This window comes from Schistocerca piceifrons, unplaced genomic scaffold (assembly GCF_021461385.2).
Source record: "Schistocerca piceifrons isolate TAMUIC-IGC-003096 unplaced genomic scaffold, iqSchPice1.1 HiC_scaffold_372, whole genome shotgun sequence".
In the NCBI taxonomy this organism is placed as follows: Eukaryota; Metazoa; Arthropoda; class Insecta; order Orthoptera; family Acrididae; genus Schistocerca; species Schistocerca piceifrons.
This window is the reverse complement of record NW_025728595.1, coordinates 16077-39868: the sequence shown is the minus strand read 5'-3', so window position 1 is coordinate 39868 and position 23792 is coordinate 16077. Positions and strand designations below refer to the sequence as shown.

Genomic DNA, 23792 nt, shown 5'->3' with positions numbered 1-23792 from the left:
GAATATAGACTAGGGAAGCAGACGCACGACGACCATAGAAATGGTGTACGGCTTCATGCCACCAGTTTCCAGCGTAGGGCTGAGCAACGGCATCTGCTGGGGCCCGTTAGCTCAGTTGGTTAGAGCGTCGTGCTAATAACGCGAAGGTCGTGGGTTCGATCCCCCCACGGGCCACTGCTCTTTTACTACTACGAAAAGGCAGCGCCGATTTCAGCTGGCGAGTGTGATGACCAAAAGATCATCACCCTGCGTGGAAGTTGACAGAGGATCCGAACCCGACTCGTCGGGAAGCGCTACATCATTCACTCGGCAATGGCCATAATATCTTGAATACACTGGTTCTCAACCGATAAAGAGAAAATGAAAGAAAATGTCCGATTGCCGATGCGCAACCACTTTGGCCCCTGTCAGTACTTGGGCGGGTGAGCGCATGGGAACACAGGGTACTATTGGCAGTTTTACTTCCTATTTTTGTTTCTCCTTAGTTTTCGGAGCTGCAGCCCGATTCGGTCAGGGAGACGCCACCGTGAAATGAAGGGGGCGTGCTGTGTGTCCATCGCCTAGCCTCACCTCTCTTTACCTCTCTCAGTCGTTTCTCGTGCTTGTCGTTTTGATATAGGCCGATTTGAGAGCGTCAGCTCTCGCGTCAGCCGAGCAAAGTCGAGACAAGTCGAGACACACTAAGGGCTGGTATGCAGCGAGTAGGAGGCCGGAAAAACAATAATTTAAGAGCGCGTGGCAAAAGTACTCATACGCGAAATTAAAAGCCTGCTGCGGTGGCCGGGAATCGAACCCGGATCAACTGCTTGGAAGGCAACTATGCTGACCATTACACCACCACCGCACAAGCGAGCGCCCCGCCTCCGCGCTGTGTCGGCTTCCCGCCTGTCGGCAGCGGCCGAAGGTGATCGTACCTGGCAGGCGCATTTCGAGGTAGGCTAGGGGAGCACATCCAGACGCATTCGGACAGCGTATCCGCGCACATTTCGCATCCTTTGGCAAGAGTCGGCGCCGGCGAGGACCGCGTTCTGGCGGCATTTTTAAGCAGTGCAGTGCAGGATTCAGCGTCTGCAGCATCTTCTCCACAGAATGCTACGGCGCTTGACGGCAGTCCCACTTTCCTTGAGACATCTGCTCGGGAAGCAGCGTGAAGTTGCCGCTGGCCCCAGCATCGGTGGTTCAGTGGTAGAATGCTCGCCTGCCACGCGGGCGGCCCGGGTTCGATTCCCGGCCGATGCATCATTTTGCTTTTCCCGCGATAATGCTGCCGTGTGGCTTGCGCGCTTGAGATGCACGATCCGCAAGAATATATAGCTGGATTCCCTTGAGAAGAACCGAGAACGCAGCACTCGCCGGTCCCCACTAGGACGCTCGCATGATGTTCTGCAGACTAGCGTCGGCTTGGCCTCACAAGTTGCTGTGTCCAGGTGCCTCCGAGGCACTGAGCTTTAACGACAAGGAGTGCTGCCTATCGTTGCAACAGCTGCAGCAACACCGCAATCAACTGGGCCGGCAGTGCGCGTGTAGCAACAGAACACGTTACCCAGGAAGTACAGTGTCTCTACGTCTAATATTGGGTACGGTATTTACCCAGTTTCCAGGACCAGTGGTGCACCCGTGCCTCGGTAGCGCAGTAGGCAGCGCGTAAGTCTCATAATCTTAAGGTCGTGAGTTCGATCCTCACCCGGGGCATTTAATTTTCTGTGACTGATGGTGGCGCTGTTGCTAGGGCGCCAACGTAGTTCTTGTTTGTTATCCACAACTTTTCAACGCTTCAGCGGGAAAATGTTTACCTCCTGTTATTGCTACTTACAGCTTCCCTTTTCCTCTTCTCCCAGCAGAGCATGAAGCCAAAAGCATTGCTCTGCGGCGTTTGAGGTGCGCGCCTTGCCAGTCAGTCTGTGCAAAGATGCTCGCAAAGAGAGAAGGGCGCCGACGCGGCACTCGACACGAAATGCGACAAGCGACCGTACGAACGGTCGAACGAAACGGCCGCATCCGGTGTGGTCTAGTGGCTAGGATACCTGGTTTTCACCCAGGAGGCCCGGGTTCGATTCCCGGTACCGGAACGGAATTTTTTCCACACGAGTCGTGACAAGTTTGAGCTGTCCGAGCGGCCGTTTCCCGTCCTGCTCGCAATATAGCTACTGTTTCGTGACCGTCAGCAGAATATAGACTAGGGAAGCAGACGCACGACGACCATAGAAATGGTGTACGGCTTCATGCCACCAGTTTCCAGCGTAGGGCTGAGCAACTGCATCTGCTGGGGCCCGTTAGCTCAGTTGGTTAGAGCGTCGTGCTAATAACGCGAAGGTCGTGGGTTCGATCCCCCCACGGGCCACTGCTCTTTTACTACTACGAAAAGGCAGCGCCGATTTCAGCTGGCGAGTGTGATGACCAAAAGATCATCACCCTGCGTGGAAGTTGACAGAGGATCCGAACCCGACTCGTCGGGAAGCGCTACATCATTCACTCGGCAATGGCCATAATATCTTGAATACACTGGTTCTCAACCGATAAAGAGAAAATGAAAGAAAATGTCCGATTGCCGATGCGCAACCACTTTGGCCCCTGTCAGTACTTGGGCGGGTGAGCGCATGGGAACACAGGGTACTATTGGCAGTTTTACTTCCTATTTTTGTTTCTCCTTAGTTTTCGGAGCTGCAGCCCGATTCGGTCAGGGAGACGCCACCGTGAAATGAAGGGGGCGTGCTGTGTGTCCATCGCCTAGCCTCACCTCTCTTTACCTCTCTCAGTCGTTTCTCGTGCTTGTCGTTTTGATATAGGCCGATTTGAGAGCGTCAGCTCTCGCGTCAGCCGAGCAAAGTCGAGACAAGTCGAGACACACTAAGGGCTGGTATGCAGCGAGTAGGAGGCCGGAAAAACAATAATTTAAGAGCGCGTGGCAAAAGTACTCATACGCGAAATTAAAAGCCTGCTGCGGTGGCCGGGAATCGAACCCGGATCAACTGCTTGGAAGGCAACTATGCTGACCATTACACCACCACCGCACAAGCGAGCGCCCCGCCTCCGCGCTGTGTCGGCTTCCCGCCTGTCGGCAGCGGCCGAAGGTGATCGTACCTGGCAGGCGCATTTCGAGGTAGGCTAGGGGAGCACATCCAGACGCATTCGGACAGCGTATCCGCGCACATTTCGCATCCTTTGGCAAGAGTCGGCGCCGGCGAGGACCGCGTTCTGGCGGCATTTTTAAGCAGTGCAGTGCAGGATTCAGCGTCTGCAGCATCTTCTCCACAGAATGCTACGGCGCTTGACGGCAGTCCCACTTTCCCTTGAGACATCTGCTCGGGAAGCAGCGTGAAGTTGCCGCTGGCCCCAGCATCGGTGGTTCAGTGGTAGAATGCTCGCCTGCCACGCGGGCGGCCCGGGTTCGATTCCCGGCCGATGCATCATTTTGCTTTTCCCGCGATAATGCTGCCGTGTGGCTTGCGCGCTTGAGATGCACGATCCGCAAGAATATATAGCTGGATTCCCTTGAGAAGAACCGAGAACGCAGCACTCGCCGGTCCCCACTAGGACGCTCGCATGATGTTCTGCAGACTAGCGTCGGCTTGGCCTCACAAGTTGCTGTGTCCAGGTGCCTCCGAGGCACTGAGCTTTAACGACAAGGAGTGCTGCCTATCGTTGCAACAGCTGCAGCAACACCGCAATCAACTGGGCCGGCAGTGCGCGTGTAGCAACAGAACACGTTACCCAGGAAGTACAGTGTCTCTACGTCTAATATTGGGTACGGTATTTACCCAGTTTCCAGGACCAGTGGTGCACCCGTGCCTCGGTAGCGCAGTAGGCAGCGCGTAAGTCTCATAATCTTAAGGTCGTGAGTTCGATCCTCACCCGGGGCATTTAATTTTCTGTGACTGATGGTGGCGCTGTTGCTAGGGCGCCAACGTAGTTCTTGTTTGTTATCCACAACTTTTCAACGCTTCAGCGGGAAAATGTTTACCTCCTGTTATTGCTACTTACAGCTTCCCTTTTCCTCTTCTCCCAGCAGAGCATGAAGCCAAAAGCATTGCTCTGCGGCGTTTGAGGTGCGCGCCTTGCCAGTCAGTCTGTGCAAAGATGCTCGCAAAGAGAGAAGGGCGCCGACGCGGCACTCGACACGAAATGCGACAAGCGACCGTACGAACGGTCGAACGAAACGGCCGCATCCGGTGTGGTCTAGTGGCTAGGATACCTGGCTTTCACCCAGGAGGCCCGGGTTCGATTCCCGGTACCGGAACGGAATTTTTTCCACACGAGTCGTGACAAGTTTGAGCTGTCCGAGCGGCCGTTTCCCGTCCTGCTCGCAATATAGCTACTGTTTCGTGACCGTCAGCAGAATATAGACTAGGGAAGCAGACGCACGACGACCATAGAAATGGTGTACGGCTTCATGCCACCAGTTTCCAGCGTAGGGCTGAGCAACTGCATCTGCTGGGGCCCGTTAGCTCAGTTGGTTAGAGCGTCGTGCTAATAACGCGAAGGTCGTGGGTTCGATCCCCCCACGGGCCACTGCTCTTTTACTACTACGAAAAGGCAGCGCCGATTTCAGCTGGCGAGTGTGATGACCAAAAGATCATCACCCTGCGTGGAAGTTGACAGAGGATCCGAACCCGACTCGTCGGGAAGCGCTACATCATTCACTCGGCAATGGCCATAATATCTTGAATACACTGGTTCTCAACCGATAAAGAGAAAATGAAAGAAAATGTCCGATTGCCGATGCGCAACCACTTTGGCCCCTGTCAGTACTTGGGCGGGTGAGCGCATGGGAACACAGGGTACTATTGGCAGTTTTACTTCCTATTTTTGTTTCTCCTTAGTTTTCGGAGCTGCAGCCCGATTCGGTCAGGGAGACGCCACCGTGAAATGAAGGGGGCGTGCTGTGTGTCCATCGCCTAGCCTCACCTCTCTTTACCTCTCTCAGTCGTTTCTCGTGCTTGTCGTTTTGATATAGGCCGATTTGAGAGCGTCAGCTCTCGCGTCAGCCGAGCAAAGTCGAGACAAGTCGAGACACACTAAGGGCTGGTATGCAGCGAGTAGGAGGCCGGAAAAACAATAATTTAAGAGCGCGTGGCAAAAGTACTCATACGCGAAATTAAAAGCCTGCTGCGGTGGCCGGGAATCGAACCCGGATCAACTGCTTGGAAGGCAACTATGCTGACCATTACACCACCACCGCACAAGCGAGCGCCCCGCCTCCGCGCTGTGTCGGCTTCCCGCCTGTCGGCAGCGGCCGAAGGTGATCGTACCTGGCAGGCGCATTTCGAGGTAGGCTAGGGGAGCACATCCAGACGCATTCGGACAGCGTATCCGCGCACATTTCGCATCCTTTGGCAAGAGTCGGCGCCGGCGAGGACCGCGTTCTGGCGGCATTTTTAAGCAGTGCAGTGCAGGATTCAGCGTCTGCAGCATCTTCTCCACAGAATGCTACGGCGCTTGACGGCAGTCCCACTTTCCCTTGAGACATCTGCTCGGGAAGCAGCGTGAAGTTGCCGCTGGCCCCAGCATCGGTGGTTCAGTGGTAGAATGCTCGCCTGCCACGCGGGCGGCCCGGGTTCGATTCCCGGCCGATGCATCATTTTGCTTTTCCCGCGATAATGCTGCCGTGTGGCTTGCGCGCTTGAGATGCACGATCCGCAAGAATATATAGCTGGATTCCCTTGAGAAGAACCGAGAACGCAGCACTCGCCGGTCCCCACTAGGACGCTCGCATGATGTTCTGCAGACTAGCGTCGGCTTGGCCTCACAAGTTGCTGTGTCCAGGTGCCTCCGAGGCACTGAGCTTTAACGACAAGGAGTGCTGCCTATCGTTGCAACAGCTGCAGCAACACCGCAATCAACTGGGCCGGCAGTGCGCGTGTAGCAACAGAACACGTTACCCAGGAAGTACAGTGTCTCTACGTCTAATATTGGGTACGGTATTTACCCAGTTTCCAGGACCAGTGGTGCACCCGTGCCTCGGTAGCGCAGTAGGCAGCGCGTAAGTCTCATAATCTTAAGGTCGTGAGTTCGATCCTCACCCGGGGCATTTAATTTTCTGTGACTGATGGTGGCGCTGTTGCTAGGGCGCCAACGTAGTTCTTGTTTGTTATCCACAACTTTTCAACGCTTCAGCGGGAAAATGTTTACCTCCTGTTATTGCTACTTACAGCTTCCCTTTTCCTCTTCTCCCAGCAGAGCATGAAGCCAAAAGCATTGCTCTGCGGCGTTTGAGGTGCGCGCCTTGCCAGTCAGTCTGTGCAAAGATGCTCGCAAAGAGAGAAGGGCGCCGACGCGGCACTCGACACGAAATGCGACAAGCGACCGTACGAACGGTCGAACGAAACGGCCGCATCCGGTGTGGTCTAGTGGCTAGGATACCTGGCTTTCACCCAGGAGGCCCGGGTTCGATTCCCGGTACCGGAACGGAATTTTTTCCACACGAGTCGTGACAAGTTTGAGCTGTCCGAGCGGCCGTTTCCCGTCCTGCTCGCAATATAGCTACTGTTTCGTGACCGTCAGCAGAATATAGACTAGGGAAGCAGACGCACGACGACCATAGAAATGGTGTACGGCTTCATGCCACCAGTTTCCAGCGTAGGGCTGAGCAACTGCATCTGCTGGGGCCCGTTAGCTCAGTTGGTTAGAGCGTCGTGCTAATAACGCGAAGGTCGTGGGTTCGATCCCCCCACGGGCCACTGCTCTTTTACTACTACGAAAAGGCAGCGCCGATTTCAGCTGGCGAGTGTGATGACCAAAAGATCATCACCCTGCGTGGAAGTTGACAGAGGATCCGAACCCGACTCGTCGGGAAGCGCTACATCATTCACTCGGCAATGGCCATAATATCTTGAATACACTGGTTCTCAACCGATAAAGAGAAAATGAAAGAAAATGTCCGATTGCCGATGCGCAACCACTTTGGCCCCTGTCAGTACTTGGGCGGGTGAGCGCATGGGAACACAGGGTACTATTGGCAGTTTTACTTCCTATTTTTGTTTCTCCTTAGTTTTCGGAGCTGCAGCCCGATTCGGTCAGGGAGACGCCACCGTGAAATGAAGGGGGCGTGCTGTGTGTCCATCGCCTAGCCTCACCTCTCTTTACCTCTCTCAGTCGTTTCTCGTGCTTGTCGTTTTGATATAGGCCGATTTGAGAGCGTCAGCTCTCGCGTCAGCCGAGCAAAGTCGAGACAAGTCGAGACACACTAAGGGCTGGTATGCAGCGAGTAGGAGGCCGGAAAAACAATAATTTAAGAGCGCGTGGCAAAAGTACTCATACGCGAAATTAAAAGCCTGCTGCGGTGGCCGGGAATCGAACCCGGATCAACTGCTTGGAAGGCAACTATGCTGACCATTACACCACCACCGCACAAGCGAGCGCCCCGCCTCCGCGCTGTGTCGGCTTCCCGCCTGTCGGCAGCGGCCGAAGGTGATCGTACCTGGCAGGCGCATTTCGAGGTAGGCTAGGGGAGCACATCCAGACGCATTCGGACAGCGTATCCGCGCACATTTCGCATCCTTTGGCAAGAGTCGGCGCCGGCGAGGACCGCGTTCTGGCGGCATTTTTAAGCAGTGCAGTGCAGGATTCAGCGTCTGCAGCATCTTCTCCACAGAATGCTACGGCGCTTGACGGCAGTCCCACTTTCCCTTGAGACATCTGCTCGGGAAGCAGCGTGAAGTTGCCGCTGGCCCCAGCATCGGTGGTTCAGTGGTAGAATGCTCGCCTGCCACGCGGGCGGCCCGGGTTCGATTCCCGGCCGATGCATCATTTTGCTTTTCCCGCGATAATGCTGCCGTGTGGCTTGCGCGCTTGAGATGCACGATCCGCAAGAATATATAGCTGGATTCCCTTGAGAAGAACCGAGAACGCAGCACTCGCCGGTCCCCACTAGGACGCTCGCATGATGTTCTGCAGACTAGCGTCGGCTTGGCCTCACAAGTTGCTGTGTCCAGGTGCCTCCGAGGCACTGAGCTTTAACGACAAGGAGTGCTGCCTATCGTTGCAACAGCTGCAGCAACACCGCAATCAACTGGGCCGGCAGTGCGCGTGTAGCAACAGAACACGTTACCCAGGAAGTACAGTGTCTCTACGTCTAATATTGGGTACGGTATTTACCCAGTTTCCAGGACCAGTGGTGCACCCGTGCCTCGGTAGCGCAGTAGGCAGCGCGTAAGTCTCATAATCTTAAGGTCGTGAGTTCGATCCTCACCCGGGGCATTTAATTTTCTGTGACTGATGGTGGCGCTGTTGCTAGGGCGCCAACGTAGTTCTTGTTTGTTATCCACAACTTTTCAACGCTTCAGCGGGAAAATGTTTACCTCCTGTTATTGCTACTTACAGCTTCCCTTTTCCTCTTCTCCCAGCAGAGCATGAAGCCAAAAGCATTGCTCTGCGGCGTTTGAGGTGCGCGCCTTGCCAGTCAGTCTGTGCAAAGATGCTCGCAAAGAGAGAAGGGCGCCGACGCGGCACTCGACACGAAATGCGACAAGCGACCGTACGAACGGTCGAACGAAACGGCCGCATCCGGTGTGGTCTAGTGGCTAGGATACCTGGCTTTCACCCAGGAGGCCCGGGTTCGATTCCCGGTACCGGAACGGAATTTTTTCCACACGAGTCGTGACAAGTTTGAGCTGTCCGAGCGGCCGTTTCCCGTCCTGCTCGCAATATAGCTACTGTTTCGTGACCGTCAGCAGAATATAGACTAGGGAAGCAGACGCACGACGACCATAGAAATGGTGTACGGCTTCATGCCACCAGTTTCCAGCGTAGGGCTGAGCAACTGCATCTGCTGGGGCCCGTTAGCTCAGTTGGTTAGAGCGTCGTGCTAATAACGCGAAGGTCGTGGGTTCGATCCCCCCACGGGCCACTGCTCTTTTACTACTACGAAAAGGCAGCGCCGATTTCAGCTGGCGAGTGTGATGACCAAAAGATCATCACCCTGCGTGGAAGTTGACAGAGGATCCGAACCCGACTCGTCGGGAAGCGCTACATCATTCACTCGGCAATGGCCATAATATCTTGAATACACTGGTTCTCAACCGATAAAGAGAAAATGAAAGAAAATGTCCGATTGCCGATGCGCAACCACTTTGGCCCCTGTCAGTACTTGGGCGGGTGAGCGCATGGGAACACAGGGTACTATTGGCAGTTTTACTTCCTATTTTTGTTTCTCCTTAGTTTTCGGAGCTGCAGCCCGATTCGGTCAGGGAGACGCCACCGTGAAATGAAGGGGGCGTGCTGTGTGTCCATCGCCTAGCCTCACCTCTCTTTACCTCTCTCAGTCGTTTCTCGTGCTTGTCGTTTTGATATAGGCCGATTTGAGAGCGTCAGCTCTCGCGTCAGCCGAGCAAAGTCGAGACAAGTCGAGACACACTAAGGGCTGGTATGCAGCGAGTAGGAGGCCGGAAAAACAATAATTTAAGAGCGCGTGGCAAAAGTACTCATACGCGAAATTAAAAGCCTGCTGCGGTGGCCGGGAATCGAACCCGGATCAACTGCTTGGAAGGCAACTATGCTGACCATTACACCACCACCGCACAAGCGAGCGCCCCGCCTCCGCGCTGTGTCGGCTTCCCGCCTGTCGGCAGCGGCCGAAGGTGATCGTACCTGGCAGGCGCATTTCGAGGTAGGCTAGGGGAGCACATCCAGACGCATTCGGACAGCGTATCCGCGCACATTTCGCATCCTTTGGCAAGAGTCGGCGCCGGCGAGGACCGCGTTCTGGCGGCATTTTTAAGCAGTGCAGTGCAGGATTCAGCGTCTGCAGCATCTTCTCCACAGAATGCTACGGCGCTTGACGGCAGTCCCACTTTCCCTTGAGACATCTGCTCGGGAAGCAGCGTGAAGTTGCCGCTGGCCCCAGCATCGGTGGTTCAGTGGTAGAATGCTCGCCTGCCACGCGGGCGGCCCGGGTTCGATTCCCGGCCGATGCATCATTTTGCTTTTCCCGCGATAATGCTGCCGTGTGGCTTGCGCGCTTGAGATGCACGATCCGCAAGAATATATAGCTGGATTCCCTTGAGAAGAACCGAGAACGCAGCACTCGCCGGTCCCCACTAGGACGCTCGCATGATGTTCTGCAGACTAGCGTCGGCTTGGCCTCACAAGTTGCTGTGTCCAGGTGCCTCCGAGGCACTGAGCTTTAACGACAAGGAGTGCTGCCTATCGTTGCAACAGCTGCAGCAACACCGCAATCAACTGGGCCGGCAGTGCGCGTGTAGCAACAGAACACGTTACCCAGGAAGTACAGTGTCTCTACGTCTAATATTGGGTACGGTATTTACCCAGTTTCCAGGACCAGTGGTGCACCCGTGCCTCGGTAGCGCAGTAGGCAGCGCGTAAGTCTCATAATCTTAAGGTCGTGAGTTCGATCCTCACCCGGGGCATTTAATTTTCTGTGACTGATGGTGGCGCTGTTGCTAGGGCGCCAACGTAGTTCTTGTTTGTTATCCACAACTTTTCAACGCTTCAGCGGGAAAATGTTTACCTCCTGTTATTGCTACTTACAGCTTCCCTTTTCCTCTTCTCCCAGCAGAGCATGAAGCCAAAAGCATTGCTCTGCGGCGTTTGAGGTGCGCGCCTTGCCAGTCAGTCTGTGCAAAGATGCTCGCAAAGAGAGAAGGGCGCCGACGCGGCACTCGACACGAAATGCGACAAGCGACCGTACGAACGGTCGAACGAAACGGCCGCATCCGGTGTGGTCTAGTGGCTAGGATACCTGGCTTTCACCCAGGAGGCCCGGGTTCGATTCCCGGTACCGGAACGGAATTTTTTCCACACGAGTCGTGACAAGTTTGAGCTGTCCGAGCGGCCGTTTCCCGTCCTGCTCGCAATATAGCTACTGTTTCGTGACCGTCAGCAGAATATAGACTAGGGAAGCAGACGCACGACGACCATAGAAATGGTGTACGGCTTCATGCCACCAGTTTCCAGCGTAGGGCTGAGCAACTGCATCTGCTGGGGCCCGTTAGCTCAGTTGGTTAGAGCGTCGTGCTAATAACGCGAAGGTCGTGGGTTCGATCCCCCCACGGGCCACTGCTCTTTTACTACTACGAAAAGGCAGCGCCGATTTCAGCTGGCGAGTGTGATGACCAAAAGATCATCACCCTGCGTGGAAGTTGACAGAGGATCCGAACCCGACTCGTCGGGAAGCGCTACATCATTCACTCGGCAATGGCCATAATATCTTGAATACACTGGTTCTCAACCGATAAAGAGAAAATGAAAGAAAATGTCCGATTGCCGATGCGCAACCACTTTGGCCCCTGTCAGTACTTGGGCGGGTGAGCGCATGGGAACACAGGGTACTATTGGCAGTTTTACTTCCTATTTTTGTTTCTCCTTAGTTTTCGGAGCTGCAGCCCGATTCGGTCAGGGAGACGCCACCGTGAAATGAAGGGGGCGTGCTGTGTGTCCATCGCCTAGCCTCACCTCTCTTTACCTCTCTCAGTCGTTTCTCGTGCTTGTCGTTTTGATATAGGCCGATTTGAGAGCGTCAGCTCTCGCGTCAGCCGAGCAAAGTCGAGACAAGTCGAGACACACTAAGGGCTGGTATGCAGCGAGTAGGAGGCCGGAAAAACAATAATTTAAGAGCGCGTGGCAAAAGTACTCATACGCGAAATTAAAAGCCTGCTGCGGTGGCCGGGAATCGAACCCGGATCAACTGCTTGGAAGGCAACTATGCTGACCATTACACCACCACCGCACAAGCGAGCGCCCCGCCTCCGCGCTGTGTCGGCTTCCCGCCTGTCGGCAGCGGCCGAAGGTGATCGTACCTGGCAGGCGCATTTCGAGGTAGGCTAGGGGAGCACATCCAGACGCATTCGGACAGCGTATCCGCGCACATTTCGCATCCTTTGGCAAGAGTCGGCGCCGGCGAGGACCGCGTTCTGGCGGCATTTTTAAGCAGTGCAGTGCAGGATTCAGCGTCTGCAGCATCTTCTCCACAGAATGCTACGGCGCTTGACGGCAGTCCCACTTTCCCTTGAGACATCTGCTCGGGAAGCAGCGTGAAGTTGCCGCTGGCCCCAGCATCGGTGGTTCAGTGGTAGAATGCTCGCCTGCCACGCGGGCGGCCCGGGTTCGATTCCCGGCCGATGCATCATTTTGCTTTTCCCGCGATAATGCTGCCGTGTGGCTTGCGCGCTTGAGATGCACGATCCGCAAGAATATATAGCTGGATTCCCTTGAGAAGAACCGAGAACGCAGCACTCGCCGGTCCCCACTAGGACGCTCGCATGATGTTCTGCAGACTAGCGTCGGCTTGGCCTCACAAGTTGCTGTGTCCAGGTGCCTCCGAGGCACTGAGCTTTAACGACAAGGAGTGCTGCCTATCGTTGCAACAGCTGCAGCAACACCGCAATCAACTGGGCCGGCAGTGCGCGTGTAGCAACAGAACACGTTACCCAGGAAGTACAGTGTCTCTACGTCTAATATTGGGTACGGTATTTACCCAGTTTCCAGGACCAGTGGTGCACCCGTGCCTCGGTAGCGCAGTAGGCAGCGCGTAAGTCTCATAATCTTAAGGTCGTGAGTTCGATCCTCACCCGGGGCATTTAATTTTCTGTGACTGATGGTGGCGCTGTTGCTAGGGCGCCAACGTAGTTCTTGTTTGTTATCCACAACTTTTCAACGCTTCAGCGGGAAAATGTTTACCTCCTGTTATTGCTACTTACAGCTTCCCTTTTCCTCTTCTCCCAGCAGAGCATGAAGCCAAAAGCATTGCTCTGCGGCGTTTGAGGTGCGCGCCTTGCCAGTCAGTCTGTGCAAAGATGCTCGCAAAGAGAGAAGGGCGCCGACGCGGCACTCGACACGAAATGCGACAAGCGACCGTACGAACGGTCGAACGAAACGGCCGCATCCGGTGTGGTCTAGTGGCTAGGATACCTGGCTTTCACCCAGGAGGCCCGGGTTCGATTCCCGGTACCGGAACGGAATTTTTTCCACACGAGTCGTGACAAGTTTGAGCTGTCCGAGCGGCCGTTTCCCGTCCTGCTCGCAATATAGCTACTGTTTCGTGACCGTCAGCAGAATATAGACTAGGGAAGCAGACGCACGACGACCATAGAAATGGTGTACGGCTTCATGCCACCAGTTTCCAGCGTAGGGCTGAGCAACTGCATCTGCTGGGGCCCGTTAGCTCAGTTGGTTAGAGCGTCGTGCTAATAACGCGAAGGTCGTGGGTTCGATCCCCCCACGGGCCACTGCTCTTTTACTACTACGAAAAGGCAGCGCCGATTTCAGCTGGCGAGTGTGATGACCAAAAGATCATCACCCTGCGTGGAAGTTGACAGAGGATCCGAACCCGACTCGTCGGGAAGCGCTACATCATTCACTCGGCAATGGCCATAATATCTTGAATACACTGGTTCTCAACCGATAAAGAGAAAATGAAAGAAAATGTCCGATTGCCGATGCGCAACCACTTTGGCCCCTGTCAGTACTTGGGCGGGTGAGCGCATGGGAACACAGGGTACTATTGGCAGTTTTACTTCCTATTTTTGTTTCTCCTTAGTTTTCGGAGCTGCAGCCCGATTCGGTCAGGGAGACGCCACCGTGAAATGAAGGGGGCGTGCTGTGTGTCCATCGCCTAGCCTCACCTCTCTTTACCTCTCTCAGTCGTTTCTCGTGCTTGTCGTTTTGATATAGGCCGATTTGAGAGCGTCAGCTCTCGCGTCAGCCGAGCAAAGTCGAGACAAGTCGAGACACACTAAGGGCTGGTATGCAGCGAGTAGGAGGCCGGAAAAACAATAATTTAAGAGCGCGTGGCAAAAGTACTCATACGCGAAATTAAAAGCCTGCTGCGGTGGCCGGGAATCGAACCCGGATCAACTGCTTGGAAGGCAACTATGCTGACCATTACACCACCACCGCACAAGCGAGCGCCCCGCCTCCGCGCTGTGTCGGCTTCCCGCCTGTCGGCAGCGGCCGAAGGTGATCGTACCTGGCAGGCGCATTTCGAGGTAGGCTAGGGGAGCACATCCAGACGCATTCGGACAGCGTATCCGCGCACATTTCGCATCCTTTGGCAAGAGTCGGCGCCGGCGAGGACCGCGTTCTGGCGGCATTTTTAAGCAGTGCAGTGCAGGATTCAGCGTCTGCAGCATCTTCTCCACAGAATGCTACGGCGCTTGACGGCAGTCCCACTTTCCCTTGAGACATCTGCTCGGGAAGCAGCGTGAAGTTGCCGCTGGCCCCAGCATCGGTGGTTCAGTGGTAGAATGCTCGCCTGCCACGCGGGCGGCCCGGGTTCGATTCCCGGCCGATGCATCATTTTGCTTTTCCCGCGATAATGCTGCCGTGTGGCTTGCGCGCTTGAGATGCACGATCCGCAAGAATATATAGCTGGATTCCCTTGAGAAGAACCGAGAACGCAGCACTCGCCGGTCCCCACTAGGACGCTCGCATGATGTTCTGCAGACTAGCGTCGGCTTGGCCTCACAAGTTGCTGTGTCCAGGTGCCTCCGAGGCACTGAGCTTTAACGACAAGGAGTGCTGCCTATCGTTGCAACAGCTGCAGCAACACCGCAATCAACTGGGCCGGCAGTGCGCGTGTAGCAACAGAACACGTTACCCAGGAAGTACAGTGTCTCTACGTCTAATATTGGGTACGGTATTTACCCAGTTTCCAGGACCAGTGGTGCACCCGTGCCTCGGTAGCGCAGTAGGCAGCGCGTAAGTCTCATAATCTTAAGGTCGTGAGTTCGATCCTCACCCGGGGCATTTAATTTTCTGTGACTGATGGTGGCGCTGTTGCTAGGGCGCCAACGTAGTTCTTGTTTGTTATCCACAACTTTTCAACGCTTCAGCGGGAAAATGTTTACCTCCTGTTATTGCTACTTACAGCTTCCCTTTTCCTCTTCTCCCAGCAGAGCATGAAGCCAAAAGCATTGCTCTGCGGCGTTTGAGGTGCGCGCCTTGCCAGTCAGTCTGTGCAAAGATGCTCGCAAAGAGAGAAGGGCGCCGACGCGGCACTCGACACGAAATGCGACAAGCGACCGTACGAACGGTCGAACGAAACGGCCGCATCCGGTGTGGTCTAGTGGCTAGGATACCTGGCTTTCACCCAGGAGGCCCGGGTTCGATTCCCGGTACCGGAACGGAATTTTTTCCACACGAGTCGTGACAAGTTTGAGCTGTCCGAGCGGCCGTTTCCCGTCCTGCTCGCAATATAGCTACTGTTTCGTGACCGTCAGCAGAATATAGACTAGGGAAGCAGACGCACGACGACCATAGAAATGGTGTACGGCTTCATGCCACCAGTTTCCAGCGTAGGGCTGAGCAACTGCATCTGCTGGGGCCCGTTAGCTCAGTTGGTTAGAGCGTCGTGCTAATAACGCGAAGGTCGTGGGTTCGATCCCCCCACGGGCCACTGCTCTTTTACTACTACGAAAAGGCAGCGCCGATTTCAGCTGGCGAGTGTGATGACCAAAAGATCATCACCCTGCGTGGAAGTTGACAGAGGATCCGAACCCGACTCGTCGGGAAGCGCTACATCATTCACTCGGCAATGGCCATAATATCTTGAATACACTGGTTCTCAACCGATAAAGAGAAAATGAAAGAAAATGTCCGATTGCCGATGCGCAACCACTTTGGCCCCTGTCAGTACTTGGGCGGGTGAGCGCATGGGAACACAGGGTACTATTGGCAGTTTTACTTCCTATTTTTGTTTCTCCTTAGTTTTCGGAGCTGCAGCCCGATTCGGTCAGGGAGACGCCACCGTGAAATGAAGGGGGCGTGCTGTGTGTCCATCGCCTAGCCTCACCTCTCTTTACCTCTCTCAGTCGTTTCTCGTGCTTGTCGTTTTGATATAGGCCGATTTGAGAGCGTCAGCTCTCGCGTCAGCCGAGCAAAGTCGAGACAAGTCGAGACACACTAAGGGCTGGTATGCAGCGAGTAGGAGGCCGGAAAAACAATAATTTAAGAGCGCGTGGCAAAAGTACTCATACGCGAAATTAAAAGCCTGCTGCGGTGGCCGGGAATCGAACCCGGATCAACTGCTTGGAAGGCAACTATGCTGACCATTACACCACCACCGCACAAGCGAGCGCCCCGCCTCCGCGCTGTGTCGGCTTCCCGCCTGTCGGCAGCGGCCGAAGGTGATCGTACCTGGCAGGCGCATTTCGAGGTAGGCTAGGGGAGCACATCCAGACGCATTCGGACAGCGTATCCGCGCACATTTCGCATCCTTTGGCAAGAGTCGGCGCCGGCGAGGACCGCGTTCTGGCGGCATTTTTAAGCAGTGCAGTGCAGGATTCAGCGTCTGCAGCATCTTCTCCACAGAATGCTACGGCGCTTGACGGCAGTCCCACTTTCCCTTGAGACATCTGCTCGGGAAGCAGCGTGAAGTTGCCGCTGGCCCCAGCATCGGTGGTTCAGTGGTAGAATGCTCGCCTGCCACGCGGGCGGCCCGGGTTCGATTCCCGGCCGATGCATCATTTTGCTTTTCCCGCGATAATGCTGCCGTGTGGCTTGCGCGCTTGAGATGCACGATCCGCAAGAATATATAGCTGGATTCCCTTGAGAAGAACCGAGAACGCAGCACTCGCCGGTCCCCACTAGGACGCTCGCATGATGTTCTGCAGACTAGCGTCGGCTTGGCCTCACAAGTTGCTGTGTCCAGGTGCCTCCGAGGCACTGAGCTTTAACGACAAGGAGTGCTGCCTATCGTTGCAACAGCTGCAGCAACACCGCAATCAACTGGGCCGGCAGTGCGCGTGTAGCAACAGAACACGTTACCCAGGAAGTACAGTGTCTCTACGTCTAATATTGGGTACGGTATTTACCCAGTTTCCAGGACCAGTGGTGCACCCGTGCCTCGGTAGCGCAGTAGGCAGCGCGTAAGTCTCATAATCTTAAGGTCGTGAGTTCGATCCTCACCCGGGGCATTTAATTTTCTGTGACTGATGGTGGCGCTGTTGCTAGGGCGCCAACGTAGTTCTTGTTTGTTATCCACAACTTTTCAACGCTTCAGCGGGAAAATGTTTACCTCCTGTTATTGCTACTTACAGCTTCCCTTTTCCTCTTCTCCCAGCAGAGCATGAAGCCAAAAGCATTGCTCTGCGGCGTTTGAGGTGCGCGTCTTGCCAGTCAGTCTGTGCAAAGATGCTCGCAAAGAGAGAAGGGCGCCGACGCGGCACTCGACACGAAATGCGACAAGCGACCGTACGAACGGTCGAACGAAACGGCCGCATCCGGTGTGGTCTAGTGGCTAGGATACCTGGCTTTCACCCAGGAGGCCCGGGTTCGATTCCCGGTACCGGAACGGAATTTTTTCCACACGAGTCGTGACAAGTTTGAGCTGTCCGAGCGGCCGTTTCCCGTCCTGCTCGCAATATAGCTACTGTTTCGTGACCGTCAGCAGAATATAGACTAGGGAAGCAGACGCACGACGACCATAGAAATGGTGTACGGCTTCATGCCACCAGTTTCCAGCGTAGGGCTGAGCAACTGCATCTGCTGGGGCCCGTTAGCTCAGTTGGTTAGAGCGTCGTGCTAATAACGCGAAGGTCGTGGGTTCGATCCCCCCACGGGCCACTGCTCTTTTACTACTACGAAAAGGCAGCGCCGATTTCAGCTGGCGAGTGTGATGACCAAAAGATCATCACCCTGCGTGGAAGTTGACAGAGGATCCGAACCCGACTCGTCGGGAAGCGCTACATCATTCACTCGGCAATGGCCATAATATCTTGAATACACTGGTTCTCAACCGATAAAGAGAAAATGAAAGAAAATGTCCGATTGCCGATGCGCAACCACTTTGGCCCCTGTCAGTACTTGGGCGGGTGAGCGCATGGGAACACAGGGTACTATTGGCAGTTTTACTTCCTATTTTTGTTTCTCCTTAGTTTTCGGAGCTGCAGCCCGATTCGGTCAGGGAGACGCCACCGTGAAATGAAGGGGGCGTGCTGTGTGTCCATCGCCTAGCCTCACCTCTCTTTACCTCTCTCAGTCGTTTCTCGTGCTTGTCGTTTTGATATAGGCCGATTTGAGAGCGTCAGCTCTCGCGTCAGCCGAGCAAAGTCGAGACAAGTCGAGACACACTAAGGGCTGGTATGCAGCGAGTAGGAGGCCGGAAAAACAATAATTTAAGAGCGCGTGGCAAAAGTACTCATACGCGAAATTAAAAGCCTGCTGCGGTGGCCGGGAATCGAACCCGGATCAACTGCTTGGAAGGCAACTATGCTGACCATTACACCACCACCGCACAAGCGAGCGCCCCGCCTCCGCGCTGTGTCGGCTTCCCGCCTGTCGGCAGCGGCCGAAGGTGATCGTACCTGGCAGGCGCATTTCGAGGTAGGCTAGGGGAGCACATCCAGACGCATTCGGACAGCGTATCCGCGCACATTTCGCATCCTTTGGCAAGAGTCGGCGCCGGCGAGGACCGCGTTCTGGCGGCATTTTTAAGCAGTGCAGTGCAGGATTCAGCGTCTGCAGCATCTTCTCCACAGAATGCTACGGCGCTTGACGGCAGTCCCACTTTCCCTTGAGACATCTGCTCGGGAAGCAGCGTGAAGTTGCCGCTGGCCCCAGCATCGGTGGTTCAGTGGTAGAATGCTCGCCTGCCACGCGGGCGGCCCGGGTTCGATTCCCGGCCGATGCATCATTTTGCTTTTCCCGCGATAATGCTGCCGTGTGGCTTGCGCGCTTGAGATGCACGATCCGCAAGAATATATAGCTGGATTCCCTTGAGAAGAACCGAGAACGCAGCACTCGCCGGTCCCCACTAGGACGCTCGCATGATGTTCTGCAGACTAGCGTCGGCTTGGCCTCACAAGTTGCTGTGTCCAGGTGCCTCCGAGGCACTGAGCTTTAACGACAAGGAGTGCTGCCTATCGTTGCAACAGCTGCAGCAACACCGCAATCAACTGGGCCGGCAGTGCGCGTGTAGCAACAGAACACGTTACCCAGGAAGTACAGTGTCTCTACGTCTAATATTGGGTACGGTATTTACCCAGTTTCCAGGACCAGTGGTGCACCCGTGCCTCGGTAGCGCAGTAGGCAGCGCGTAAGTCTCATAATCTTAAGGTCGTGAGTTCGATCCTCACCCGGGGCATTTAATTTTCTGTGACTGATGGTGGCGCTGTTGCTAGGGCGCCAACGTAGTTCTTGTTTGTTATCCACAACTTTTCAACGCTTCAGCGGGAAAATGTTTACCTCCTGTTATTGCTACTTACAGCTTCCCTTTTCCTCTTCTCCCAGCAGAGCATGAAGCCAAAAGCATTGCTCTGCGGCGTTTGAGGTGCGCGCCTTGCCAGTCAGTCTGTGCAAAGATGCTCGCAAAGAGAGAAGGGCGCCGACGCGGCACTCGACACGAAATGCGACAAGCGACCGTACGAACGGTCGAACGAAACGGCCGCATCCGGTGTGGTCTAGTGGCTAGGATACCTGGCTTTCACCCAGGAGGCCCGGGTTCGATTCCCGGTACCGGAACGGAATTTTTTCCACACGAGTCGTGACAAGTTTGAGCTGTCCGAGCGGCCGTTTCCCGTCCTGCTCGCAATATAGCTACTGTTTCGTGACCGTCAGCAGAATATAGACTAGGGAAGCAGACGCACGACGACCATAGAAATGGTGTACGGCTTCATGCCACCAGTTTCCAGCGTAGGGCTGAGCAACTGCATCTGCTGGGGCCCGTTAGCTCAGTTGGTTAGAGCGTCGTGCTAATAACGCGAAGGTCGTGGGTTCGATCCCCCCACGGGCCACTGCTCTTTTACTACTACGAAAAGGCAGCGCCGATTTCAGCTGGCGAGTGTGATGACCAAAAGATCATCACCCTGCGTGGAAGTTGACAGAGGATCCGAACCCGACTCGTCGGGAAGCGCTACATCATTCACTCGGCAATGGCCATAATATCTTGAATACACTGGTTCTCAACCGATAAAGAGAAAATGAAAGAAAATGTCCGATTGCCGATGCGCAACCACTTTGGCCCCTGTCAGTACTTGGGCGGGTGAGCGCATGGGAACACAGGGTACTATTGGCAGTTTTACTTCCTATTTTTGTTTCTCCTTAGTTTTCGGAGCTGCAGCCCGATTCGGTCAGGGAGACGCCACCGTGAAATGAAGGGGGCGTGCTGTGTGTCCATCGCCTAGCCTCACCTCTCTTTACCTCTCTCAGTCGTTTCTCGTGCTTGTCGTTTTGATATAGGCCGATTTGAGAGCGTCAGCTCTCGCGTCAGCCGAGCAAAGTCGAGACAAGTCGAGACACACTAAGGGCTGGTATGCAGCGAGTAGGAGGCCGGAAAAACAATAATTTAAGAGCGCGTGGCAAAAGTACTCATACGCGAAATTAAAAGCCTGCTGCGGTGGCCGGGAATCGAACCCGGATCAACTGCTTGGAAGGCAACTATGCTGACCATTACACCACCACCGCACAAGCGAGCGCCCCGCCTCCGCGCTGTGTCGGCTTCCCGCCTGTCGGCAGCGGCCGAAGGTGATCGTACCTGGCAGGCGCATTTCGAGGTAGGCTAGGGGAGCACATCCAGACGCATTCGGACAGCGTATCCGCGCACATTTCGCATCCTTTGGCAAGAGTCGGCGCCGGCGAGGACCGCGTTCTGGCGGCATTTTTAAGCAGTGCAGTGCAGGATTCAGCGTCTGCAGCATCTTCTCCACAGAATGCTACGGCGCTTGACGGCAGTCCCACTTTCCCTTGAGACATCTGCTCGGGAAGCAGCGTGAAGTTGCCGCTGGCCCCAGCATCGGTGGTTCAGTGGTAGAATGCTCGCCTGCCACGCGGGCGGCCCGGGTTCGATTCCCGGCCGATGCATCATTTTGCTTTTCCCGCGATAATGCTGCCGTGTGGCTTGCGCGCTTGAGATGCACGATCCGCAAGAATATATAGCTGGATTCCCTTGAGAAGAACCGAGAACGCAGCACTCGCCGGTCCCCACTAGGACGCTCGCATGATGTTCTGCAGACTAGCGTCGGCTTGGCCTCACAAGTTGCTGTGTCCAGGTGCCTCCGAGGCACTGAGCTTTAACGACAAGGAGTGCTGCCTATCGTTGCAACAGCTGCAGCAACACCGCAATCAACTGGGCCGGCAGTGCGCGTGTAGCAACAGAACACGTTACCCAGGAAGTACAGTGTCTCTACGTCTAATATTGGGTACGGTATTTACCCAGTTTCCAGGACCAGTGGTGCACCCGTGCCTCGGTAGCGCAGTAGGCAGCGCGTAAGTCTCATAATCTTAAGGTCGTGAGTTCGATCCTCACCCGGGGCATTTAATTTTCTGTGACTGATGGTGGCGCTGTTGCTAGGGCGCCAACGTAGTTCTTGTTTGTTATCCACAACTTTTCAACGCTTCAGCGGGAAAATGTTTACCTCCTGTTATTGCTACTTACAGCTTCCCTTTTCCTCTTCTCCCAGCAGAGCATGAAGCCAAAAGCATTGCTCTGCGGCGTTTGAGGTGCGCGCCTTGCCAGTCAGTCTGTGCAAAGATGCTCGCAAAGAGAGAAGGGCGCCGACGCGGCACTCGACACGAAATGCGACAAGCGACCGTACGAACGGTCGAACGAAACGGCCGCATCCGGTGTGGTCTAGTGGCTAGGATACCTGGCTTTCACCCAGGAGGCCCGGGTTCGATTCCCGGTACCGGAACGGAATTTTTTCCACACGAGTCGTGACAAGTTTGAGCTGTCCGAGCGGCCGTTTCCCGTCCTGCTCGCAATATAGCTACTGTTTCGTGACCGTCAGCAGAATATAGACTAGGGAAGCAGACGCACGACGACCATAGAAATGGTGTACGGCTTCATGCCACCAGTTTCCAGCGTAGGGCTGAGCAACTGCATCTGCTGGGGCCCGTTAGCTCAGTTGGTTAGAGCGTCGTGCTAATAACGCGAAGGTCGTGGGTTCGATCCCCCCACGGGCCACTGCTCTTTTACTACTACGAAAAGGCAGCGCCGATTTCAGCTGGCGAGTGTGATGACCAAAAGATCATCACCCTGCGTGGAAGTTGACAGAGGATCCGAACCCGACTCGTCGGGAAGCGCTACATCATTCACTCGGCAATGGCCATAATATCTTGAATACACTGGTTCTCAACCGATAAAGAGAAAATGAAAGAAAATGTCCGATTGCCGATGCGCAACCACTTTGGCCCCTGTCAGTACTTGGGCGGGTGAGCGCATGGGAACACAGGGTACTATTGGCAGTTTTACTTCCTATTTTTGTTTCTCCTTAGTTTTCGGAGCTGCAGCCCGATTCGGTCAGGGAGACGCCACCGTGAAATGAAGGGGGCGTGCTGTGTGTCCATCGCCTAGCCTCACCTCTCTTTACCTCTCTCAGTCGTTTCTCGTGCTTGTCGTTTTGATATAGGCCGATTTGAGAGCGTCAGCTCTCGCGTCAGCCGAGCAAAGTCGAGACAAGTCGAGACACACTAAGGGCTGGTATGCAGCGAGTAGGAGGCCGGAAAAACAATAATTTAAGAGCGCGTGGCAAAAGTACTCATACGCGAAATTAAAAGCCTGCTGCGGTGGCCGGGAATCGAACCCGGATCAACTGCTTGGAAGGCAACTATGCTGACCATTACACCACCACCGCACAAGCGAGCGCCCCGCCTCCGCGCTGTGTCGGCTTCCCGCCTGTCGGCAGCGGCCGAAGGTGATCGTACCTGGCAGGCGCATTTCGAGGTAGGCTAGGGGAGCACATCCAGACGCATTCGGACAGCGTATCCGCGCACATTTCGCATCCTTTGGCAAGAGTCGGCGCCGGCGAGGACCGCGTTCTGGCGGCATTTTTAAGCAGTGCAGTGCAGGATTCAGCGTCTGCAGCATCTTCTCCACAGAATGCTACGGCGCTTGACGGCAGTCCCACTTTCCCTTGAGACATCTGCTCGGGAAGCAGCGTGAAGTTGCCGCTGGCCCCAGCATCGGTGGTTCAGTGGTAGAATGCTCGCCTGCCACGCGGGCGGCCCGGGTTCGATTCCCGGCCGATGCATCATTTTGCTTTTCCCGCGATAATGCTGCCGTGTGGCTTGCGCGCTTGAGATGCACGATCCGCAAGAATATATAGCTGGATTCCCTTGAGAAGAACCGAGAACGCAGCACTCGCCGGTCCCCACTAGGACGCTCGCATGATGTTCTGCAGACTAGCGTCGGCTTGGCCTCACAAGTTGCTGTGTCCAGGTGCCTCCGAGGCACTGAGCTTTAACGACAAGGAGTGCTGCCTATCGTTGCAACAGCTGCAGCAACACCGCAATCAACTGGGCCGGCAGTGCGCGTGTAGCAACAGAACACGTTACCCAGGAAGTACAGTGTCTCTACGTCTAATATTGGGTACGGTATTTACCCAGTTTCCAGGACCAGTGGTGCACCCGTGCCTCGGTAGCGCAGTAGGCAGCGCGTAAGTCTCATAATCTTAAGGTCGTGAGTTCGATCCTCACCCGGGGCATTTAATTTTCTGTGACTGATGGTGGCGCTGTTGCTAGGGCGCCAACGTAGTTCTTGTTTGTTATCCACAACTTTTCAACGCTTCAGCGGGAAAATGTTTACCTCCTGTTATTGCTACTTACAGCTTCCCTTTTCCTCTTCTCCCAGCAGAGCATGAAGCCAAAAGCATTGCTCTGCGGCGTTTGAGGTGCGCGCCTTGCCAGTCAGTCTGTGCAAAGATGCTCGCAAAGAGAGAAGGGCGCCGACGCGGCACTCGACACGAAATGCGACAAGCGACCGTACGAACGGTCGAACGAAACGGCCGCATCCGGTGTGGTCTAGTGGCTAGGATACCTGGCTTTCACCCAGGAGGCCCGGGTTCGATTCCCGGTACCGGAACGGAATTTTTTCCACACGAGTCGTGACAAGTTTGAGCTGTCCG

General features: G+C 55.1%; 55 non-coding genes across 55 annotated transcripts; 44 read left to right on the top strand and 11 right to left on the bottom strand.

Moving 5' to 3' along the window:
* Positions 1 to 100: 100 nt before the first annotated feature.
* Positions 101 to 174, top strand: Trnai-aau. The gene has a single exon. It is a non-coding gene; the product is annotated as a tRNA-Ile (tRNA).
* Positions 175 to 772: 598 nt separating this feature from the next.
* On the bottom strand, positions 773 to 844 carry Trnag-ucc. The gene has a single exon. It is a non-coding gene; the product is annotated as a tRNA-Gly (tRNA).
* A 324-nt stretch (positions 845 to 1168) lies between these two features.
* Positions 1169 to 1239, top strand: Trnag-gcc. Its single transcript has one exon. It is a non-coding gene; the product is annotated as a tRNA-Gly (tRNA).
* A 380-nt stretch (positions 1240 to 1619) lies between these two features.
* On the top strand, positions 1620 to 1692 carry Trnam-cau. The gene has a single exon. It is a non-coding gene; the product is annotated as a tRNA-Met (tRNA).
* Positions 1693 to 1997: 305 nt separating this feature from the next.
* Positions 1998 to 2069, top strand: Trnae-uuc. The gene has a single exon. It is a non-coding gene; the product is annotated as a tRNA-Glu (tRNA).
* Positions 2070 to 2267: 198 nt separating this feature from the next.
* Positions 2268 to 2341, top strand: Trnai-aau. Its single transcript has one exon. It is a non-coding gene; the product is annotated as a tRNA-Ile (tRNA).
* Positions 2342 to 2939: 598 nt separating this feature from the next.
* Positions 2940 to 3011, bottom strand: Trnag-ucc. Its single transcript has one exon. It is a non-coding gene; the product is annotated as a tRNA-Gly (tRNA).
* Positions 3012 to 3336: 325 nt separating this feature from the next.
* On the top strand, positions 3337 to 3407 carry Trnag-gcc. The gene has a single exon. It is a non-coding gene; the product is annotated as a tRNA-Gly (tRNA).
* Positions 3408 to 3787: 380 nt separating this feature from the next.
* Trnam-cau lies at positions 3788 to 3860 on the top strand. The gene has a single exon. It is a non-coding gene; the product is annotated as a tRNA-Met (tRNA).
* A 305-nt stretch (positions 3861 to 4165) lies between these two features.
* Trnae-uuc lies at positions 4166 to 4237 on the top strand. Its single transcript has one exon. It is a non-coding gene; the product is annotated as a tRNA-Glu (tRNA).
* Positions 4238 to 4435: 198 nt separating this feature from the next.
* Trnai-aau lies at positions 4436 to 4509 on the top strand. The gene has a single exon. It is a non-coding gene; the product is annotated as a tRNA-Ile (tRNA).
* A 598-nt stretch (positions 4510 to 5107) lies between these two features.
* Positions 5108 to 5179, bottom strand: Trnag-ucc. Its single transcript has one exon. It is a non-coding gene; the product is annotated as a tRNA-Gly (tRNA).
* A 325-nt stretch (positions 5180 to 5504) lies between these two features.
* Trnag-gcc lies at positions 5505 to 5575 on the top strand. The gene has a single exon. It is a non-coding gene; the product is annotated as a tRNA-Gly (tRNA).
* A 380-nt stretch (positions 5576 to 5955) lies between these two features.
* On the top strand, positions 5956 to 6028 carry Trnam-cau. Its single transcript has one exon. It is a non-coding gene; the product is annotated as a tRNA-Met (tRNA).
* Positions 6029 to 6333: 305 nt separating this feature from the next.
* On the top strand, positions 6334 to 6405 carry Trnae-uuc. The gene has a single exon. It is a non-coding gene; the product is annotated as a tRNA-Glu (tRNA).
* Positions 6406 to 6603: 198 nt separating this feature from the next.
* Positions 6604 to 6677, top strand: Trnai-aau. Its single transcript has one exon. It is a non-coding gene; the product is annotated as a tRNA-Ile (tRNA).
* Positions 6678 to 7275: 598 nt separating this feature from the next.
* On the bottom strand, positions 7276 to 7347 carry Trnag-ucc. Its single transcript has one exon. It is a non-coding gene; the product is annotated as a tRNA-Gly (tRNA).
* Positions 7348 to 7672: 325 nt separating this feature from the next.
* Positions 7673 to 7743, top strand: Trnag-gcc. The gene has a single exon. It is a non-coding gene; the product is annotated as a tRNA-Gly (tRNA).
* A 380-nt stretch (positions 7744 to 8123) lies between these two features.
* Trnam-cau lies at positions 8124 to 8196 on the top strand. Its single transcript has one exon. It is a non-coding gene; the product is annotated as a tRNA-Met (tRNA).
* A 305-nt stretch (positions 8197 to 8501) lies between these two features.
* Positions 8502 to 8573, top strand: Trnae-uuc. The gene has a single exon. It is a non-coding gene; the product is annotated as a tRNA-Glu (tRNA).
* A 198-nt stretch (positions 8574 to 8771) lies between these two features.
* Positions 8772 to 8845, top strand: Trnai-aau. Its single transcript has one exon. It is a non-coding gene; the product is annotated as a tRNA-Ile (tRNA).
* A 598-nt stretch (positions 8846 to 9443) lies between these two features.
* Trnag-ucc lies at positions 9444 to 9515 on the bottom strand. Its single transcript has one exon. It is a non-coding gene; the product is annotated as a tRNA-Gly (tRNA).
* A 325-nt stretch (positions 9516 to 9840) lies between these two features.
* Trnag-gcc lies at positions 9841 to 9911 on the top strand. Its single transcript has one exon. It is a non-coding gene; the product is annotated as a tRNA-Gly (tRNA).
* A 380-nt stretch (positions 9912 to 10291) lies between these two features.
* On the top strand, positions 10292 to 10364 carry Trnam-cau. The gene has a single exon. It is a non-coding gene; the product is annotated as a tRNA-Met (tRNA).
* A 305-nt stretch (positions 10365 to 10669) lies between these two features.
* On the top strand, positions 10670 to 10741 carry Trnae-uuc. The gene has a single exon. It is a non-coding gene; the product is annotated as a tRNA-Glu (tRNA).
* A 198-nt stretch (positions 10742 to 10939) lies between these two features.
* Trnai-aau lies at positions 10940 to 11013 on the top strand. Its single transcript has one exon. It is a non-coding gene; the product is annotated as a tRNA-Ile (tRNA).
* Positions 11014 to 11611: 598 nt separating this feature from the next.
* Trnag-ucc lies at positions 11612 to 11683 on the bottom strand. Its single transcript has one exon. It is a non-coding gene; the product is annotated as a tRNA-Gly (tRNA).
* A 325-nt stretch (positions 11684 to 12008) lies between these two features.
* Trnag-gcc lies at positions 12009 to 12079 on the top strand. Its single transcript has one exon. It is a non-coding gene; the product is annotated as a tRNA-Gly (tRNA).
* Positions 12080 to 12459: 380 nt separating this feature from the next.
* Trnam-cau lies at positions 12460 to 12532 on the top strand. The gene has a single exon. It is a non-coding gene; the product is annotated as a tRNA-Met (tRNA).
* A 305-nt stretch (positions 12533 to 12837) lies between these two features.
* Trnae-uuc lies at positions 12838 to 12909 on the top strand. The gene has a single exon. It is a non-coding gene; the product is annotated as a tRNA-Glu (tRNA).
* A 198-nt stretch (positions 12910 to 13107) lies between these two features.
* Trnai-aau lies at positions 13108 to 13181 on the top strand. The gene has a single exon. It is a non-coding gene; the product is annotated as a tRNA-Ile (tRNA).
* Positions 13182 to 13779: 598 nt separating this feature from the next.
* Positions 13780 to 13851, bottom strand: Trnag-ucc. Its single transcript has one exon. It is a non-coding gene; the product is annotated as a tRNA-Gly (tRNA).
* Positions 13852 to 14176: 325 nt separating this feature from the next.
* On the top strand, positions 14177 to 14247 carry Trnag-gcc. Its single transcript has one exon. It is a non-coding gene; the product is annotated as a tRNA-Gly (tRNA).
* Positions 14248 to 14627: 380 nt separating this feature from the next.
* Trnam-cau lies at positions 14628 to 14700 on the top strand. The gene has a single exon. It is a non-coding gene; the product is annotated as a tRNA-Met (tRNA).
* A 305-nt stretch (positions 14701 to 15005) lies between these two features.
* On the top strand, positions 15006 to 15077 carry Trnae-uuc. Its single transcript has one exon. It is a non-coding gene; the product is annotated as a tRNA-Glu (tRNA).
* Positions 15078 to 15275: 198 nt separating this feature from the next.
* Positions 15276 to 15349, top strand: Trnai-aau. Its single transcript has one exon. It is a non-coding gene; the product is annotated as a tRNA-Ile (tRNA).
* Positions 15350 to 15947: 598 nt separating this feature from the next.
* Trnag-ucc lies at positions 15948 to 16019 on the bottom strand. The gene has a single exon. It is a non-coding gene; the product is annotated as a tRNA-Gly (tRNA).
* A 325-nt stretch (positions 16020 to 16344) lies between these two features.
* Positions 16345 to 16415, top strand: Trnag-gcc. Its single transcript has one exon. It is a non-coding gene; the product is annotated as a tRNA-Gly (tRNA).
* Positions 16416 to 16795: 380 nt separating this feature from the next.
* Trnam-cau lies at positions 16796 to 16868 on the top strand. The gene has a single exon. It is a non-coding gene; the product is annotated as a tRNA-Met (tRNA).
* A 305-nt stretch (positions 16869 to 17173) lies between these two features.
* Trnae-uuc lies at positions 17174 to 17245 on the top strand. Its single transcript has one exon. It is a non-coding gene; the product is annotated as a tRNA-Glu (tRNA).
* Positions 17246 to 17443: 198 nt separating this feature from the next.
* On the top strand, positions 17444 to 17517 carry Trnai-aau. Its single transcript has one exon. It is a non-coding gene; the product is annotated as a tRNA-Ile (tRNA).
* Positions 17518 to 18115: 598 nt separating this feature from the next.
* Trnag-ucc lies at positions 18116 to 18187 on the bottom strand. Its single transcript has one exon. It is a non-coding gene; the product is annotated as a tRNA-Gly (tRNA).
* A 325-nt stretch (positions 18188 to 18512) lies between these two features.
* Trnag-gcc lies at positions 18513 to 18583 on the top strand. Its single transcript has one exon. It is a non-coding gene; the product is annotated as a tRNA-Gly (tRNA).
* A 380-nt stretch (positions 18584 to 18963) lies between these two features.
* Positions 18964 to 19036, top strand: Trnam-cau. Its single transcript has one exon. It is a non-coding gene; the product is annotated as a tRNA-Met (tRNA).
* Positions 19037 to 19341: 305 nt separating this feature from the next.
* Positions 19342 to 19413, top strand: Trnae-uuc. Its single transcript has one exon. It is a non-coding gene; the product is annotated as a tRNA-Glu (tRNA).
* A 198-nt stretch (positions 19414 to 19611) lies between these two features.
* On the top strand, positions 19612 to 19685 carry Trnai-aau. The gene has a single exon. It is a non-coding gene; the product is annotated as a tRNA-Ile (tRNA).
* A 598-nt stretch (positions 19686 to 20283) lies between these two features.
* Trnag-ucc lies at positions 20284 to 20355 on the bottom strand. Its single transcript has one exon. It is a non-coding gene; the product is annotated as a tRNA-Gly (tRNA).
* Positions 20356 to 20680: 325 nt separating this feature from the next.
* Trnag-gcc lies at positions 20681 to 20751 on the top strand. Its single transcript has one exon. It is a non-coding gene; the product is annotated as a tRNA-Gly (tRNA).
* A 380-nt stretch (positions 20752 to 21131) lies between these two features.
* Positions 21132 to 21204, top strand: Trnam-cau. The gene has a single exon. It is a non-coding gene; the product is annotated as a tRNA-Met (tRNA).
* Positions 21205 to 21509: 305 nt separating this feature from the next.
* Positions 21510 to 21581, top strand: Trnae-uuc. Its single transcript has one exon. It is a non-coding gene; the product is annotated as a tRNA-Glu (tRNA).
* A 198-nt stretch (positions 21582 to 21779) lies between these two features.
* Positions 21780 to 21853, top strand: Trnai-aau. Its single transcript has one exon. It is a non-coding gene; the product is annotated as a tRNA-Ile (tRNA).
* A 598-nt stretch (positions 21854 to 22451) lies between these two features.
* Trnag-ucc lies at positions 22452 to 22523 on the bottom strand. The gene has a single exon. It is a non-coding gene; the product is annotated as a tRNA-Gly (tRNA).
* A 325-nt stretch (positions 22524 to 22848) lies between these two features.
* On the top strand, positions 22849 to 22919 carry Trnag-gcc. Its single transcript has one exon. It is a non-coding gene; the product is annotated as a tRNA-Gly (tRNA).
* Positions 22920 to 23299: 380 nt separating this feature from the next.
* Trnam-cau lies at positions 23300 to 23372 on the top strand. The gene has a single exon. It is a non-coding gene; the product is annotated as a tRNA-Met (tRNA).
* A 305-nt stretch (positions 23373 to 23677) lies between these two features.
* On the top strand, positions 23678 to 23749 carry Trnae-uuc. The gene has a single exon. It is a non-coding gene; the product is annotated as a tRNA-Glu (tRNA).
* Positions 23750 to 23792: the final 43 nt, after the last annotated feature.